Source organism: Macrotis lagotis, chromosome X, assembly GCF_037893015.1.
Source record: "Macrotis lagotis isolate mMagLag1 chromosome X, bilby.v1.9.chrom.fasta, whole genome shotgun sequence".
NCBI lineage: Eukaryota > Metazoa > Chordata > Mammalia > Peramelemorphia > Peramelidae > Macrotis > Macrotis lagotis.
The window spans coordinates 699,484,320-699,503,000 of NC_133666.1; the positions used below are offsets into that span (position 1 = coordinate 699,484,320).

General features: G+C 39.4%; 1 protein-coding gene and 4 pseudogenes across 1 annotated transcript in view; 3 read left to right on the forward strand and 2 right to left on the reverse strand.

Annotated features, from left to right (window-relative positions):
- The window catches only part of LOC141499640 (vomeronasal type-2 receptor 26-like), an 841,716-nt pseudogene that overhangs the window by 278,377 nt on the left and 544,658 nt on the right, over positions 1-18,681 (reverse strand).
- Positions 1-18,681, forward strand: part of LOC141497117 (uncharacterized) — a 39,585-nt gene that overhangs the window by 4,866 nt on the left and 16,038 nt on the right. The gene's annotated exons all lie outside the window — the stretch shown is intronic.
- On the forward strand, positions 198-18,276 carry LOC141497194 (NTF2-related export protein 2 pseudogene; annotated as a pseudogene).
- On the forward strand, positions 4,954-9,850 carry LOC141497158 (ubiquitin-like protein 7 pseudogene; annotated as a pseudogene).
- LOC141497187 (receptor expression-enhancing protein 6 pseudogene) lies at positions 14,516-14,996 on the reverse strand (annotated as a pseudogene).

Genomic DNA, 18,681 nt, shown 5'->3' on the forward strand with positions numbered 1-18,681 from the left:
CACAAGATCCTGTACCAACACTCCTTCCACTTTGGTCTTGGCTTGTAGGCTTTCCAAGTTGAAGAATTTGTCATCAGTATGGTAACTGATCTTGAGATCATGGTCATCCTCCGTGAAGGCTTTTGATAATGTGTCTGCAAACATCATGCTAAAAAGCATGGGAGCAAGGACACATTCTTGTTCCACTCCATTGGTGACTGGGAAATCTTGAGAGCATCATCCAGTATCCAGAACCCAGGTAAGCATGCTGTCATGAAATTGATGTGCAATACTAATGAATTTCTCTAGGTAACTGTACAGGTGCACTGGCTACTTGAGTCCTCTGGCCAGGGGAGAACTGTTCTCAGCTTGCAGTGAATGAGACAGTTAACACATTCTTATGCATACTTCATTGCTCTTGCATTCTTGATCAATGCCAGTGGATACAAAGGAGCTGGGTCATGCTGATCTTATGGAAAAGCAAAGGGATTTGCGTCATGCTGGTCTCCTGAGAAACCGAGCCGGCATGTTTGCAAAACAACAAGAGGCCAAGAGGGTCTTTAAACTATCACCTTTGTCATGTCACAACTCTGATCCTCAAGGATCCCTAACAATTTCCCCCTTTTTATTTTTCCATAATTGGGCCTTTGTTTGATCAAGATTGTTCTGCAAAGCAGACCACACAAATTGAGTAAGAAATGATAGTATGATTAAAACCAGAAGGGTTGCTCCTATAATGGTAGTAATGGTGTATAAGGTGTGCTGTCCCTAAGAGGAAAAAGAAAGATGACTAAGATAATCAATGATTTTTTGAGCTGTCTTATCGGGTAACAGACCTTGTACAGAAGCATCATTAATTTATTGTGCTATAAATCATATAAATCTTCAATTTATATAGAAATATTACCATTATCTATAAACCATTAAGATAATTCTTAATTCTTTCCCATGAATTATGAGACTCATTATATTATAATTTTGTCAAGCAAAAAAAGGTGAATATCGATAATTACATGCCCAGCTAGCCTTATATTCTATCTTATCTACTTCATCCTCAACAGTCTCAGTAGTATCCTTTAATGCTTTGATGGCTTTATAAAATTCCTCATCTATAATTTGCTGTTCCTTGAATCCCAAAGAGACGTTCTTAGCTAACTCTTCTCGAAATGGAGCCTGTACTATTTCATTCTTTACAGTGCTTACAGACATTACTAGAGAAATTGATGAAGTAATAATAGATATTAATAAAGATATTTCTAGAATAACACATGAAATGCATCTTTTTTCTCTTATTACTATAGGATATTGAGAAATCCTTTTTTTCTGTTTCAGAAAACACATGATCAGCCCTACTTTGTTACCAAAGGATTTTTACAGGTATCATCATATATCTTGGCCTAGTCATGATAAATATTGTTCCTAGGGTTTTACTACCAAATCATTCTGATAAGGTACAATTTAGACAGGATACATGGTAATAACCATCCATTACTGATATATTTACAGTAGATCCATACATAAAGGCATAATTGTTTCCCAGACAAGCCCTCCCCATCAATGTCTCATGTGAAGTGATTATGTTGGAAGTATTTCTTTGTGTGATGTTGCTTAGTCCCATAATCATAGATATTTTCCAGCCTTCTCCTAAAGTTTATTTTTTCCTATCTATCCATATATAATGGAGCAGGGAATCCATGATAATCTATTATAGCAGGTGGCTTGTCTGCAGGAAAGGAATAATGCCATTGGCTATCTCAGTCAGATGATAAGTTACCAGTACTACTGGAATACACAAGCAGTTATTTTGGAGAAACAGGAGACTTTTGCCGATAATCTCGTAAAATTAATTTGAACAGGAGGATTAGTATGATTGTAAAATGCATCATGTTCAAATTGTGGTTGAACTTTTTGTGAAAGATTTAGGGGTCTTTTCTCCTTCTTCCACAACTTGGACTGAAGGTGGTTGAGGATTAAAAAAAACCAAAACCCATCTCTTCTTCCTCTGGGCATTCTGCCATGCTAGTCTGCATTTGAGATAATAACATCACAACAGTCCATAGTTTTTGTATATTCTGCTTTTTTTTCTTTTTACCCCTTTTATGTGATCTTCAATGATAGATCTCACTATTCTTAGAGCAATCCAGTGTTCACCTCCATCTGTAGAGGTGTAGAAAGAACACCTGGCCCTTTTGTTAGTACTTTGTTAGGTCCTTTCCATATTCCATCCTGATCTTTCCACATAACTTGTCATTATGTACCTTTTGTACAAGTTGTTTGTTTAGTTTAGAATTGCTATTGCCATTTACTGGAGGATGGCAGTAGTATTTCATGGCCAGAGTTACACGTTGTTCATTAAATATTAAATAATTGTATGTATAACATGCCACATCTATCCTAACTTTAGGTTTATTCCCAAAATTCCCCTTCTTTTATTTTTGGAGAAAGGTTTGCAGTGTCTTGTTGGCATGTTCTACAATAGCCTGACCACGGGGGTCATAAAGTGTTTCTGTTATATGTATAATGTTAAATTCCTTACAGAAGGTTCCAAAAGACTTAGGAAACATATGTCAGACCATCATCTGTTTTAATGGAAACTGGGAGAAACAGGAGATCAAATGACAGCAATTTCCATTTTATTCTAGGGGACATTAATTTTTCTTTTCTTTCAGTGGCCCCTATGAAAAATCCATAGAGACAGTGAGTCCTGCTTGCATGACCAAGTCTCTTCCTCATAAGATCATGGGAAATGCTTTTACTACATATGGTCTAATTTTCCCCTGTTTATTTTCAAATTCCCAATCTCTTATACAACCTTCTTCTAAGTTTTACCATTTTGGCTTCTTTAAAATTAAACATTAATTCTTAACCCACATAAAACATAATGTTTCCATGCCGACATCTTAATGTTAACCTTATAACTAAATATGTCTATGAATTTAGTTGTGTGTGTGTGTGTGTGTGTGTGTGTGTGTGTGTGTAATAATTTCAAAAAATCCAATGTAAAACTTTTACCAATGCCAGGGTTACAAGATACATATATAATTTCTTCTTAAATAATAGATATTAAGTAAGAAATATTCCCTTTAAGAAACACTAGATGGGGGTGGGTAGGTGGCACAGTGGATAAGAGCACCGGCCCTGGAGTCAGAAGGACCTGAGTTCAAATCTGGCCTCAGACACTTAATAATTACCTAGCTGTGTGGTCTTGGGCAAGCCACTTAATCCCATTGCCTTGCAAAAAACTAAAAAAAAAAAAAAGAAAAAAAAAGAAACACTAGGTGGAACAATCTCTCTGAGCCAATATAACTTTGTTGGCAAGGTTTTCTTCGGTTTTCTTATAACAAATCTTTACAAAGGAGATAGATGATACTTCAATTCATCCATTGTTTATTATTGTAACATAATCTTAAAGTTTCAAAAATTAGTCTGAATCTGTTCTTATACAATTATACTAATTATACGTAACATATTTCAATTTAATGTATATTCCCTTTACTCCCTAAAACTTTTACAATACATAAAAATTTCTTGAGACCAAATGTCCCTAAAATCCCTTTTTGATGATTACAAGATTTTCTTTATGGTTCTCTTAATAATCTTATAAATTCCACACTAATATTCAAAATTACCTTAAATCATTTTCCTTTTCAAAAATATAAAAGTTTGCAAATCCTTCTTATCTGTACTAGTGCTATTCTAACTTCTCAATGCTCTAACTTAAAAGAGCTTTCTATCTTCTGACAAATGATATTCTGGGAATTGGAGATTCCTCACATTTTGAGATATCAAGATAATATGCACTAATTATTTAAACATGATAATTAAGACCAGTCCAAAAAATAATTTTAGGGACAATTTCAATTTCTTCTAGGTCCCTTATAAGTATAATTTGCCAAATCAGCAAATAAAATTCTATTAGTGTATCAGATCAGAAAAGAGACAATAGAAAATAAGAGAAAAATAATAGAGGGCGGCTAGGTGGCATAGTGGATAAAGCACCGGCCTTGGAGTCAGGAGTACCTGGGTTCAAATCCGGTCTCAGACACTTGATAATTACCTAGCTGTGTGGCCTTGGGCAAGCCACTTAACCCCATTTGCCTTGCAAAAAACCCACCAAAAACAACCTAAAAAAAAAAAAGAAAATAATAGAACCTCTTCTCCAAAATCAACATAATTCTCAGGAAAATCTCCTTTTTTGGCACCAATCAGAACACAGAGAACAGCAAACCTGAGAGACAGCTGAGAGTTTTTCTCTGCTTGTATTTTAAAGCAAACACATATAGACACATAAATGGAGTCAGAGCATTTAGAACCAGAGAGGCCCCCAAAATCTGGGGAAACCCACTCTGCTCTCACATTAAAGGGTCCCTTTAAACATTACACAAAGACAAAAAACAACAAGATACCACAAGATACCACACTCCTTTGAACTTCCTTTATGGTATCATAGGTCTAGAGGGCTGTATTTTTTTTTCAGTAAATATTCCCATTACTGGTGTGGAACCTGAATTTTCTAATAATATTCCTTGTGCTACTATTTGCTTAACTTCAATCTCTATATGATTTTGTAGGGGATTAAAAACTTAGATTTCATTCCCTTCTAATACAGCAACCTGGATATGTAAGCCAGTATAGTCCATACTTGGTGCATTTATCACTAAACATTTATTACTATCTATTTTTGGTTCTTGTAAAGGAAGAGTGACTGTGGTACCAGCTCTAATTAAATGATTTCCTCAGGAACAGAAATTAAGTATGCTCCCTGTGAGAGGTTAACTCCTGATATTTCTTTCTTAATTCCTTTGCCCCTGAGCTCACCTCTTCTTCCATTCCTAGCATTCCCCATTTGTTTCCCCGAGCCTGTGGAATTAGGCCTGACATCGGGTTTAGGGTTTGTTTTTTTTTTTTTGCAAGGCAAATGAAGTTAAGTGCCTTGCCCAAGACCACACAGCTAGGTAATTATCAAGTGTCTGAGACCGGATTTGAACCCAGGTCCTCCTGACTCCAGGGCCCGTGCTTTATCCACTATGCCACCTAGCCGCCCCCTGATATCAGGGGTTAAACAGCATTCATTTGTCCAATGGCCTGGTTTTTTGCACTTTGGACAAGGAGTTATTGGTGGAGGACCTCCCCCTTTATTTCTACAATCCTTTTTTTATTATATGCCCAATCTTTCCACATTTAAAGCACTTTATACTATTTCTTTTTGAAAGCCCCAGCCATGGTTTGTGCCATGATTTGTGCTGTATAGGTGGCAGAACCTATGCTGGCCAGTGAGGCATCCTGCTTCCTCCCTTTTAAGGTTTTTTCACAATCAGGATTACAATTAGTTCTAATTTCTACTGTACATCCCTGCTTCTTCAGAGCCTTATATAATAACCTTATATGAGTTTCTTTATCTGAAACTCCTAGTACTTGTCCCATGATAAGATTTCTCTTACCTCACCAGTCTGTACATGCTGGGCTGCAACTGGAGACCTCTTTTGTTTCTAGAGGCCAATCTGCCCTGTGGCTGAAGTAATCTTCCCCTAATTCCCCTAGGAGGCCCCACATTATGGGCACCACTTGTTTAGGTCCATCAGCTACTTGAGTCCTCTGGCCAGCAGAGAACTGTTCTCAGCTTGCAGTGAATGAGAGAGGAGGCAGAGATGGTAAAGCACTCCAAACGTTATTAGGGTCACACAGCAGTTTATATCCTAGTCTACTTCTGTATTCATGGACAACTCATGCTACCAGCTTAAGCACCAATCATATTAAAGATTACACATTGGTTAAACAGTTACACATTCTTATGCATCATTGCTCTTTCGATAATGCGGTTCTTGATCAATGTCAGGAGATAGAAAGGAGCTGGGTCATGATGATCTTAAGGAAAAGCAAAGGGGTTTGGGTCATGTTGGTCTCCTGAGAAACTGAGCCAGTGTGTTTGCAAAACAACAGGAGGCCAAGAGGGTCTTTAAACCATTACCTTTGTCATTTCACAACTCTGGTCCTCAAGGATCCCTAACAGGTAACCAAATTTTTATGTAATTTTCCATAAATCTCATGACTGATAGTATCAAAGGCCTTGATCTCATCTACAAATGTCGTATACAGATGTCTGTTCTGCTCCTGGCATTTCTCCTGGAGTTGTTGGTCAGGAAACTCCATATCAAATGTTCCTCAATCTTTTTGAAACCACACTGGCTGTCAGGGAGGTAAAGGAGCAGTCTACTGAGAAGGACTCTGGCAGGAATTTTACAACAATGACTAGACAAGAAATACTTTTGTGATTGTCACAGGACAATCTATTCTCTTTATAGAGATGAAAAATGGAGACATCCTTGAATTCTTGGAGGATAACCTCTTCTTGCCATATAAAATAGCATTTTATATGCCTGTAGAATTTCAGTCAGTTTTTGCATGAGCAATAGATCTTCCACCTTGTAGATCTCAACTGGAATAGAATCAGCACCAGATGGTTTTCCTTGAAAGGAGTCTAATGGCATTCAAAACCTCTTCTTCAGTTGGAACTTCAACCAGGGACTGATTGACTTCAACTTGAGGTAAATGGTCAGTGGCTTCTACATTGATTGATGATGGTCTGTTATGGAACACTATGGAAGTGTTCAGCCCACATCCCTGTCTTTGATCAATATGGATCTATTAGCACCAAATAGGTCTTTGTTCCTTAAATATCCTTCAGGGCATCATAAAAATACTTGGGTTTATTACTATCTGCATACAGTTGAATTTGTCTGCCTTCTTACTGACCCAAGAATCCTGCATCTCTTTTTTAGTTTTTTTTTTTTTCAAGGCAATGGGGTTAAGTGGCTTGCTGAAGGCCACACAGCTAGGCAATTATTAAGTGTCTGAGGCTGGATTTGAACTCAGATACTCCTGACTCCAGGGCCCTTACTCTATCCACTGCACCACCTAGCCGCCCCGCCCCCATCTCTTTAAGCTTCACTTGAACTTTACTTTGGATGGAATTAAATGCCTTCTTAGAAATGGATGACTAACTTACTGGGTAAATTTTCTGGAGTTCTTGTCTTTCATTTAGCAGTTTTTGTATTTCTCCAGCATTTTTCATCAAACTGGCTTTGATGTTTGCAAGTTTTCTGATCTAGATGAGCAAATGTAGAGCTGTACACCAGATCTCCCAAAGTTATCCACTCTTTTTCTGCTCTACCATTGCCATCTGTGTATTGGCTCAATTTTCCCTCCAAGTTAGTAACAAATTGTTCCCCCTCAGAGAGACACTCTAATCTCTTGACATTAATTCTTCTAGTATTCATTTTGCCTTGGGGCTGTCACTTTGGTTGAATATGAATATTTAGCCTGGAGAGGATGAGTCTGTGTTAAGCACAGCACTCTGCACCACACATTGCCTTCTGATGGCTGTACAATATGAAGTTGATCAGATGGCTTCTCAAGACTCATCCTTATAAAATACTATCTGATGAATTTTTGTTACTTCGGCAGGACAAGTTTTCCAGTATCCTGATCCTTATTTTCCTGAGTTTCTAATGAACATACTGGGATACTCAGAGGTCTTGACTTCTTTCTTGGGGGCAGAGTGTGTGAGAAGGGAAGACTGAGTATTCTCTCTTTGAAATCAGTCTTTTTACTAGAAATATAATTTTGAGAAACTTATTATCATTTTATGTGGGGGTCCAGCCTCTGAGGGGTCCTTGGAACCTGACAGGAGGGATAGAGTCGGTGAAATAAGTTGAGTCAACAAGTGGGTAAAGGCAGGAGCAGGTTGACTGTCAGCTGCTTGGATTTATTTTTATAGTCTCAGAATCATGTATATTTCAAGCAAGCAAGCTGAGATCATTTCCTTGGTTACAAAAGTGTACAATTTTCATCAACAATCATATATTTCATATGGTTACAAGTTTTTATCATGTGATTACAAGTTTAAGTAATAATCATATAGTTAATTGATTTCTTATCCCTACTCAGACCATGATGACCTTAACCTGTCTGTTACCTTATTTATTACTACATTGTATAATTGTTAATTCATTTAAAGTTATTAATTAAGCAATTCTTTTAATGGAAAATTTTTTATATTTTTTGTGTAGGTAATGTTTTCGATACACTTCCTTAACAGTCTGTAGTGAGGGTCTTTATGCTTGTCCACCCATCCATTAACTCTTACAATAACCAATTTTTCTTTCTGGCCTTGTTGGTAGAAACCACAGTTTCTGTGACTTTTTTATTCTTTCCCATGAAACTAAGGCTGCTGGAGTTCACATATCGGTCACCTGTACTAACTATTTTCTCACCATCTTTTTCATATATTCCTGTGTATGGTAAGGGGGGCAAAACTATTAATTTCCCTGGAATTCTATCTGACCCATCTTGTATCTGTTTTCCCTGTATACATTCTGGCATCTCTTTAGAATTCCCAGTGCTGGGTTTTCCAGAGATTTCATAATGTTGAAGCCTTTTGTATGCCTCAGGGAGAGGCAGTTCTGTTAAATTTGGACAGAGTTTACAATCTGTTTTATTCAAGGAATTTTTCTGAAATCCTTCCTTTATAGTCATTCCAGTATTAGGGTGAGTAAATATTGTAATCAATAATAAATGTATAAATATTGTTATGCATGAAATCCATATATATACATATATGTACATGCATATGTATATGTATATCTATCTATCTATCTATCTATCTATCTATCTATCTATCTATATGAAGGAAATGTTGTTCCATCAGGCAGTGTGACTGCCTTGAATCTTCTTGCTGCAACTGTGTCAAACAGCTTAGAGACCCTGGCTTCCAACAATGATATATACTGATCATGGTATTATTGGATCAAAGGGTATGCATGGTTTATAGCCCTTTGGGAATTGAGAAAATTGTTCTATAGAGCTCTATAGAGTTTACAACTCCACCAATGGGGCATTGGTGTCTCAATATTCCTGCCTCTCTTTCAACATCTGTCATTTTCTTTTTCTGACATATCAATCAATGTGATAAGTATAAATTGATACCTTAGTGTTGAGACCCTTTATGGTTCGTGTTCTGAGGAAGTCATGGCCTGAGCCAGATCAGAAAGCAGAGCTGGTGGACAAAGTGACTGTGCAGAGAGAATTCCGGGTCTTGCACACTGCCTTGCATAGCAGTCCTGCCTACCGAGATGCAGTCTTTAAGATGCTGGGGAATAAAGAATCCCTGGATCAGATCATTGTAGCCACTCCAGGCCTCAGCAATGATCCCATTGCACTGGGGGTGCTCCAGGATAAGGATCTCTTCTCTGTCTTTGCTGAACCCAACATGCTGGATACACTGGTCCCAGCTCACCCTGCACTTGTCAATGCCATCATCCTAGTTCTGCACTCCGTGGCAGGCAGCACTCTACTGCCAAGGGCAGAGGCCTCCTCTCGTAGCCTGCCTTCTTGTTCCTACAGGGTCATGCCAAGTGGCTTCTTGTTTGAAGGACTTTATGATGATGAAGACAACTTTCATCTAAGCACAAGGTCCACACCCTTCAGCAGCATGTTGAGCTCCTGCCCAGCATCTCTCAGCTATAGTGGAGCAGCTGGCCCTGGCCAGCACCCTGTAAAGCAGCTCTCATACCCCTACTCCTGGCACCCAGGGTCACTCCTCAGGCACCTCTCCAATGTCCATGAATGTCCATTCTGGTACCCCCATTACTAATAATCTCTTCAGCCAGGCTTTCCAACATGCCCTGCAGGCCTTGGGTCAACCAAGTCTCCAGAGCCAGTGGCAGCCTCAGCTACAGCAGCTCTGGGATATGGGCATCCATGATGATGATGAGCTGAGCCTCCAAGCTCTCCAGGGTACTGGGGGGGGGACATCTAGGCAGCCCTGGACCTCATCTTTGCTGGAGGGTCTTTGTGACCCCTGCCTGAGGCTATAGTGCATGGGCTGGTTGGGATGCGCTAAAGATAAAATGACAAGGTCCTGGGACCAACATATTTCTATAATATATTTTATGTGGAAATTGCTAATTATTTTATTTTATTTTTTGGTTTAACTTTATTTTTTTTATTTTAAAGATTTTATTTATTTTGAGTTTTACAATTTTTCCCCACTCTTACTTCCCTCCCCCACCCCCCACAGAAGGCAATTTGTCAGTCTTTGCATTATTTCCATGGTATACATTGATCCAAATTGAGTGTGATGAGAGAGAAATCATATCCTTAAGGAAGAAACATAAAGTATAAGAGATAGCAAGATCAGACAGCAAGATATCAGTTTTTTTTCCTAAATTAAAAATAATAGTCCTTGGTCTTTGTTCCAACTCCACAGTTCTTTCTCTGGATACAGATGGTTTTCTCCATTGCAGAGAGCCCCAAATTGTCCCTGATTGTTGCACTGATGGAATGAGCGACTCCATCAAGGTTTGATCATCACCCCCATGTTGCTGTTAGGGTGGACAATGTTTTTCTGGTTCTGCTCCTCTCACTCAGCATCAGTTCATGCAAATCCCTCCAGGCTTCCCTGAATTCCTGTCCCTTCTGGTTTCTAATGTGTTCCATGACATATATACTACAGTTTGTTAAGCCATTCCCCAATTGAAAGACATTCACTTAATTTCTAACTTTTTGCCACCACAAACAGGGCTGCTCTGAATATTTTTGTACAACTGATGTTTTTATCTTTTTTCATCATCTCTTCAGGGTATAGACCCAGTAATGGTGTTTGCTGGGTCAAAGGGTATGCACATTTTTGTTGCCCTTTGGGCATAGTTCCAAATTTCTCTCCAGGAAGGTTGGATGAGTTCACAGCTCCACCAACAATGTATTAGTGTCCCAGATTTTCCTCATCCCTTCCAACATTGATCATTGTCCTTTCTGGTCATATTGGCCAGTCTGAGAGGTGTGAGGTGGTATCTCAGAGATGCTTTAATTTGCATTTCTCTGATAAGTAATGATTTGGAGCAATTTTTCATATGACTAGGGATCACTTTGATCTCCTTATCTGTAAATTGCCTTTGCATATCCTTTGACCATTTGTCAATTGGGGAATGGCTTGTTTTTTGAAAATTTGACTCAGTTCTCTGTATATTTTAGAAATGAATCCTTTGTCAGAAATACTAGTTGCAAAAATTGTTTCCCAATTTACTACATTTCTTTTGATCTTGGTTACAGTGGTTTTGTCTGTGCAAAAGTTTAATTTAATGTACTCAAAATTATCTACTTTGTTTTGAATGATGTTCTCTATCTCTTCCTTGGGCATAAACTGCTTCCCTTTCCATAGATCTGACAGGTAAACTAGTCCTTGATCTAGTTTGCTTATAGTATTGTTTTTTATGTCTAAGTCCTGTATCCATTTGGATCTTATCTTGGTAAAGGGTGTGAGGTGCTGGTCTAATCTAAGTTTTTTCCATACTAACTTACAATTTTCCCAACAGTTTTTATTGAAGAGAGAGTTTTTATCCCAATAGCTAGATTCTGGGTTTATCAAACAGCAGATTACTATAATCATTTTCTGCTCTTGCACCTAGTCTGTTCCACTGATCCATGACTATTTCTTAGCCAATACCAGACAGTTTTGAGGACTGATGCTTTATAATATAATTTTAGATCTGTGACAGCCTTCCACAATTAACAAGATTTTAACAGCATTAAAGCTACATTCATAATTCTCTACATCTGTGGTTTTAATGAGTTTCTGTGGTCATAGTGAGTTTCCCTCTTAAAAACTCAATTCTTAAAATTATTTTGGATTCTAAAATGTTCCTCTTTGATCCTTAAGAAACATATAAAATTTAGGGGTCTTGGCTTTTTGGGTAAATCCTAATTTCCCTTGCTTGTCACAATCATATTCTATCTGTTCCTGTCATTTTTTTTTGTCAGTGTGAAAAGCGAGTGGCTTTTTTTAAAAATTAAAAAAAATTTTTTTTTACAAGGCAAACAGGGTTAAGTGGCTTGCCCAAGGCCACACAGCTAGGTAATTATTAATTGTCTGAGACCGGATTTGAATCCAGGTACTCCTGACTCCAGGACCGGTGCTTTATCCACTGTGCCACCTAGCCTCCCCTTGAATGACTTTTATACCATATGTGTGTGTGTGTGTGTGTGTGTGTGTGTGTGTGTGTGTGTATATATATATATATATGTATATATATGATACGTTTCTTCCTCACTGCTTAGAAAATCATGGCCTTATCATTTTAAAATAGGAGTGGGAGGGAGAAGGTTCTGTTCCTGAGCTTAAATGGGATGTTGAATATCAAGCATCTATCTATGAGCCTACTATGTGTGAGGAATTCTGCTAAGTGCTGGGTCTGCAAAGAAGGGAGAGATGGCTCACCTTTAACATCCCACATTCCTTCCTGTCTCTCCTCCTAAACTTTGTCTCCAAAGTCAAAGAAACCTGGAAGCTCAGTCTAGTCTTGGCCCTCACAAATTAGAAGCACCTTTTCTTCCAGTGATTCTTTCCTCTGATTGTCTGGGTCTTCCCAGATCCACCAGTTTAAGGAGGACAAAGGGCCAAGCAGCCAGGTCTTCCTTCCTCTCTAATATGGAATCTTGACTCCTGGACTTTCTGTTCCATGAGCTTTATTTTTCAACTGAGAAAACTGAGGGAATTGAGGAGATTAGGACAATGGTTAATTGGAAGATGTGTGTAAACCACACTTCTCCATCTTGGGCCTCAATTGTGGAGATAACTCAGTTCCCTTTCTATTCACTTGTGGATCTAGTTTAATTTGTCTTGGAGGAGAACCTTATCTATTTGGGGGTATTGGAATTAAACCTTATTGTTTGGCTTGAACTTTGCCCCACTTGGCTGGGAAAGTGGATCCCTCTATCTGCAGTTTAGAGATCTTAGCAAAGATCTCAGTTATGCTAACCAGAAATCCAGTCAGAACCAAAGACTGATAAAAGGAATTTTCTCACAATTGTACAAAGCAAGCAATTCATGTCTTATTTGAAAACTTGCTCAAGTCTGATAAATTTGGGACATTTAGGTGGCTCAGGAGATAGAGTGCTGGGCCCAGAGTCAGGAAGACCTGAGTTCAAATCCAGCTTTGACAGCTTCCTACATATTTGATCTGGGCAAGTCACTTCACCCTGTTTGCCTCAGTAACTCCTCCATAAAATGGTATAGAGAAGGAAATGATCAATCTGTGTGCAAGAATACATCAAAAGTGGTCATGGGGGCGGCTAGGTGGTATAGTGGATAAAGCACCGGCCCTGGAGTCTTGAGTACCTGGGTTCAAATCCGGTTTCAGACACTTAATAATTAACTAGCTGTGTGGCCTTGGGCAAGCCACTTAACCCCGTTTGCCTTGCAAAAAACTTAAAAAAGTGGTCATGAAGAATCTGACATGGCTGGAAAAATACTAAACGATGATTCAGTTTTTTTTATTTGCCTTTGCTAGTTCATAGAAACAATTTGAGGAATGGGCAACCTCCTTTTTGAATTGAAGAAATTGCAGGTTCTCTAATTTCCCTTAATTTAGAAAATCCCTAATCTTTCATCCAATTAGAAATCAGATTCACTTTTGAGGCATTATTTCCTTTTAGCTAATTGGTCTTATTTGACTTGCTTTTAAAATATAAAAGTCTCTTGGGGATTAGGCCTAAACTGATGATGTCTGGTCCTGGTTTATTGGACTATTGTCATCCTTTCTTCATATAATGACAGACTTCTTTGGGTACTTCTTCCCTAGGACTGAGAAGATTTGATGACCTTGCTTGAAGAGATGGTCCCCAAGGCACTTAGTTGTAAGTCCCAAAGTCCTAAATAGAAAAGAATTTACAAGGACTTCTTTTTATGTATTTCAGAGGAAAATATATGCAATTAAAGAAACAGCAGTTTTTAAACCTTACCTCCACTCTCTTGTAGCTTAACTCCTAATTTTATAGTATCCAGATCAGCAGACTTAATTTTCTAAGGATAAATTCACTTTTCAAATTCTAGCATTTCTCATAAAATGGTTTCTTAAAATCCCAATATGAGAAAAATTGGAAGCATAATATAAAAAAATGTTTTAGGTGGCAAACTTGAACATCAGTTCTGTTCTATGGCTTTCTGAATCATGCAGAGAAATCACCTCCTCCAGCTGTTACTTTGGCATTTTTAGACTGATTGTATTCAGAGGAGGATAAAGACATTCTGCTCAGCAAGATGACAGGGAAATTGGTGATGCTGCCATAAAGATGAGTCCCTAGAAGTAAAAAAAAAAACCTCAAGATTGGCCTTAGAAAAAACTCAGGATTTTTATTTTGAAAGTCTGCAAAATTCATAGATTTAACCTTTTCCTGGAGAGACAACAGGTTGTTTAAATACTGACTGAAAAACAAAGGCTTAGGTGAAAATGACTGAGGGAAAGAGAGAAAGGAAAACAGCCAGAAGTGGTCTTGATGGTAGTGTAGGCCAAACTTTTATAGTCTTGCCCACTTTCCATGCAGGAAAGAGTCAGGAAAAATCCGGTAAAAGGGAGGTTCCACCCCCCCACCTCATGCCTGGGGTCAGGTAATCACTTTAGAGGCAGGAAGCTGGAGGAGGGGTAGAGGGAGGTGCTGAAGTTGTTCTTTTTTTTTTTTTTTTTTTTTTGGCCTGTGTAGGTCAAATTGGCTGCTGTGTCCAGGGCTCGTCCCCTCAGGTCATTCACCAGGCTGTCCATGGAAGCTTGATATCTTACATACAAGATCTGGGAGCCATTGCAGGCCACTGGAAGCGTGCACCACAGCAAGAAGACACACTTCCCTACATAGTAGAAGGGGAACCAGAAAAGGAAGATGTCAGAGAAAAACTCAGCCAGGCCAAATAGGTTGTACACCACCCAGGAGGTTAGCCAAGTGCTGTTCTCATCTTTGTTGGGGCTTTCAATGGCCTTGATGGAGGCGTATGCTGGGGAGATGAATCCAAAGAGATTGCAGATCAGGGAGGCACCATGGCCAAAGATGCGATAAAGGCCCAGTTAGGCAATGAAACCTGTAGCCAGGTAATACTTTCTGATGCCGGAGAGCGCCTCCAGCTTCCCCAGGAAGTCGGTGATGATGTTCTGCTCCAGGAACCTCTGGAAGCACTGCTTCAGGCTGGCCATGGCTGCTGGGACTGGGAGTGGGGAAGGGACCCGGGAAGGGACCCGGGTCCGAGTGGCGAGCTTCGAGCTCCTCCACAGGCTTCCAGTACCTGGGCCCAAGATCCCTCCCCTCCCCTTCCCTCTCACCTTGTGCTCCTGCCACTGCACCTGAGGTTGCTCCTGTCATGGCACATTTACATTTAAAAATGAAGTTACAGGCCCTAAGTAGGGCCTCAGCTGCCCAAGGCACCCATAGAAAACCACAGGCATCAATAGCATTTTCTTTTTGTAAATTTTTTTTCTTTTATTAAAGGTGTTATTTGAGTTTTACAATTTTTTCCCCATTTTACCCCCCCCCCCGAAAGTGATCTGTCAGTCTTTACATTGTTTCTATGGTAACATTGATCCAAGTTGAGTGTGATGAGAGAGAAATCACATCCTTAAGGAAGAAACATGAAGTATAAGAGAGAGAGCAAGATCAGCTAATAGGATAGCAGGGTTCTTTTTTTTTTCCTAAATTAAAGGGAATAGTCCTTGGTCTTTGTTCAAACTGAGTGGGATAAAGTCTGACATTTCTTCAGTAGAACATTATAGATTGGAGAATAGTTAACTACATGCCGCTCCTCCCTTGACAAAACAACTTCTGGGATCTTAGGGAAGAGTCAATTGACCCCACCTTATCTGTTAAAGTCTGGGATGACCACTCAATTCCTGGGGCTGAAGAGATAATCTGGTTTGGGTTTGAATTTTATGTTTTTTTCCCTAGATTAGTTTGCAGGTCTAGAGGGAATTGAGTTAGGATAAATGTGATTGTGGCCCATTCCTCCAGAAAGGAATAAAGCTTTCTCCTCATACCTTGAGAGATCTCTGAAATTTATTTAAGTGGCATTTGTCCCATACAAAACTCCACAGTTCTTTCTCTGGATACAGCTGGTATTTTCCATCGCAGACAGCCCCAAATTGTCCCTGATTGTTGCACTGATGGAATGAGCAAGTCCATCAAGGTTATCATCGCCCCCATGTTGCTGTTAGGGTGGACAGGGGTCATCCCCAACCCTCAGTCACCCAAATGGACCCTCCAGGAATCTAGTGCCCTCTGACTCCAAGGTCTGGGCATACCTTTTTTTTGGGGTCTCTATGCATAGAGGTTTATTTTATTTATTTATCTATCTATCTATTTATTTATTTATTTATTTATTTTAGGTTTTTGCAAGGCAATAGGGTTAAGTGGCTTGCCCAAGGCCACACAACTAGATTATTATTAAGTGTCTGAGATTGGATTTGAACTCAGGTCCTCCTGACTCCAGGGCTGGTGCTTTATCCACTGCACCACCTAGCTGCCCCCTATGCATTTGAAACACTGTTCTTTGTCCTCACTGACACCAGGTTCCTGCCTCGGATTTGCTGTTCTCTTCCTACTGAATCTCTCAGCTTCGGGTCATTTGCACAGAGGGGAAAGCAAGGCTTCCCGGAAAATGACAAACTGCCAGAATTTTTGTGGCAGCAGTGCTTTTTCGCCAAATTCTGAGAAGCCGAGGTCCCCAATGGGCATGCTATCCCGGCGATGAGCCCCCAAACTGTGTGGGACAAATGCCACTTAAATAAATTTCGGAGATCTCTCCAGGTATGAAAGAGAAGGCTTTATTTGTTTCTTGAGATAAGGGCCATAATCAGAGAGATTGAGGCAAAAGGAAAGGTGCAAGAATCACATTTATCCTAATGTGATTGCCTCCCCCCCCCCCCAACTGACCCACCCTTGTTAATGAGGTGTGTGACTTTACCATCTAAACTGCCCTAGGGAAAGGGGCATAGAATTCAAAGAAAGCAAACTAATCTAGGGAAAGGAGCATAGAATTCAAAGGAAACCGGATTATCTCTTTAGTCCCAGGAATTGAATGATTCTCCAGACAGCAACAGCTAAGGTGGGTCAGTTGACTCTTCAGCAATATCCCCAAAGTTTGCTTTGTCAAGGGAGGAGGGGCACAGAGCTAACCAGATTCAGTCTGTAATATTTTACTGAAGAAATCTCAATTTTATCCCACACACTAGTTTACTACATTTCTTTTGATCTTGGTTACATTGGTTTTATCTGTGCAAAAGCTTTTTCATTTAATGTAATCGAAATCATCTAATTGGTTTTTGGTGATGTTCTCCAACTCTTCCTTAGTCATAAACTGCTCCCCTTTCCATAGATCTGACAGGTAAACTAGTCCTTGATCTTCTAATTTGCTTATAGTATTGTTTTTTATGTCTATGTCCTGTAACCATTGGGATCTTATCTTGGTAAAGGGTGTGAGGTGTTGGTCTAATCTAAATTTCTTCCATTTTAACTTCCAATTTTCCCAGCAGTTTTTATCAAAGAGGGAGTTTTTATCCCAATAGCTGGACTCTTTGGGTTTATCAAACAGCAGATTACTATAATCGTCTCCTGCTTTTACGCCTAGTCTATTCCACTGGTACACCACTCTATTTCTTAGCCAATACCAAACAGTTTTGATGAACATTTTCTTAATATTAAAAGCTAGACACCTGCTCTGGCTCCTGATTACCAGGAACTCCTCCTCCTCCTCCTCCTCCTCCTCCTCCTCTTTTCCCTTCTGGGGTGCTGGACAACAGTTGGATGCCTGCACTGTCTTCTGCAGCATTGCCATGTGTCCCTGGCTTGCCTAGACCTGGGTGTTCTACCATCACCCCTGCATTTTCAGAAAGGAATGTCAGCTTTCAAGATGGCTTAGAAGGGGATTTCCATCTTTTCCATTTCCCTGTTTCCCCTTGTCTATCCAAATTTAAAGTAATGTAATAGATTTAGGCCTCTTAAAACTCCTGCATTTTCTGAACAACCTGATTGCTCCTGTGCCTGGAGAGCTTCACTGGGAGGTGGAAATGGCAGTGGCATCATCTGTGGATTTTAAGATCTATGTGGACCAGGCATGTAGAGCCGCTGAAGAACTTGTTAACATTTACTATGACACCATTGATAAAAGAAGAAGGGTGTTGACTAGATTATACCTGGACAGCGCCACTTTGATTTGGAATGGAAATGCTATTTCTGGACAAAATGCCTTGAGTGAATTTTTCGAGATGTTGCCGTCTAGTGAGTTCCATATGAGTGTTAGATTGCCAACCTGTTCATGAGCCAAACTACCATCCTTGTGGTGACTTGTGGGACTGTGAAGTTTGATGGAAATAGACAGTGCTATTTCAACCAGAACTTTCTGTTGACAGCACAAGCTACCCCCAACAACACAGTATGCAAGATTGCAAGTGATTGCTTCGGCTTTCAGGATTGATTTGCTTCAACTTGGGAAAAATTAAACTTGAAAATATTTGAAATGTCTTCATTTTCTCTTGTCCCACTGTTTGAAGAAGTGTGAAAAGTGCCAATGTTGATGTCTCTTTAAAAGCAACTTTTGCAAGTTGCCCCTTTAAGAGCAGTGGAATTTACTTGTATTTTACCTTTTAAATACTCTGATACCGAAGTTCTGAGCTTGTTACCTGGTCAAGGGCAATTACATAAAGAGAACTGCCGGAAAACCTGACTGATGGAAAATTGAAATTCTGTGTCCCCATAGGAAATCATAGGCACTCTCAATAGCTCAGCATAATGCCTTGGGAATTGTTCTCTGTAGTATATATGTCAATATAAACTATTTGCAGCCTTTTAGTAAACACTGAGAGTAGGTTCAATTTAGAAACTACCTAATTA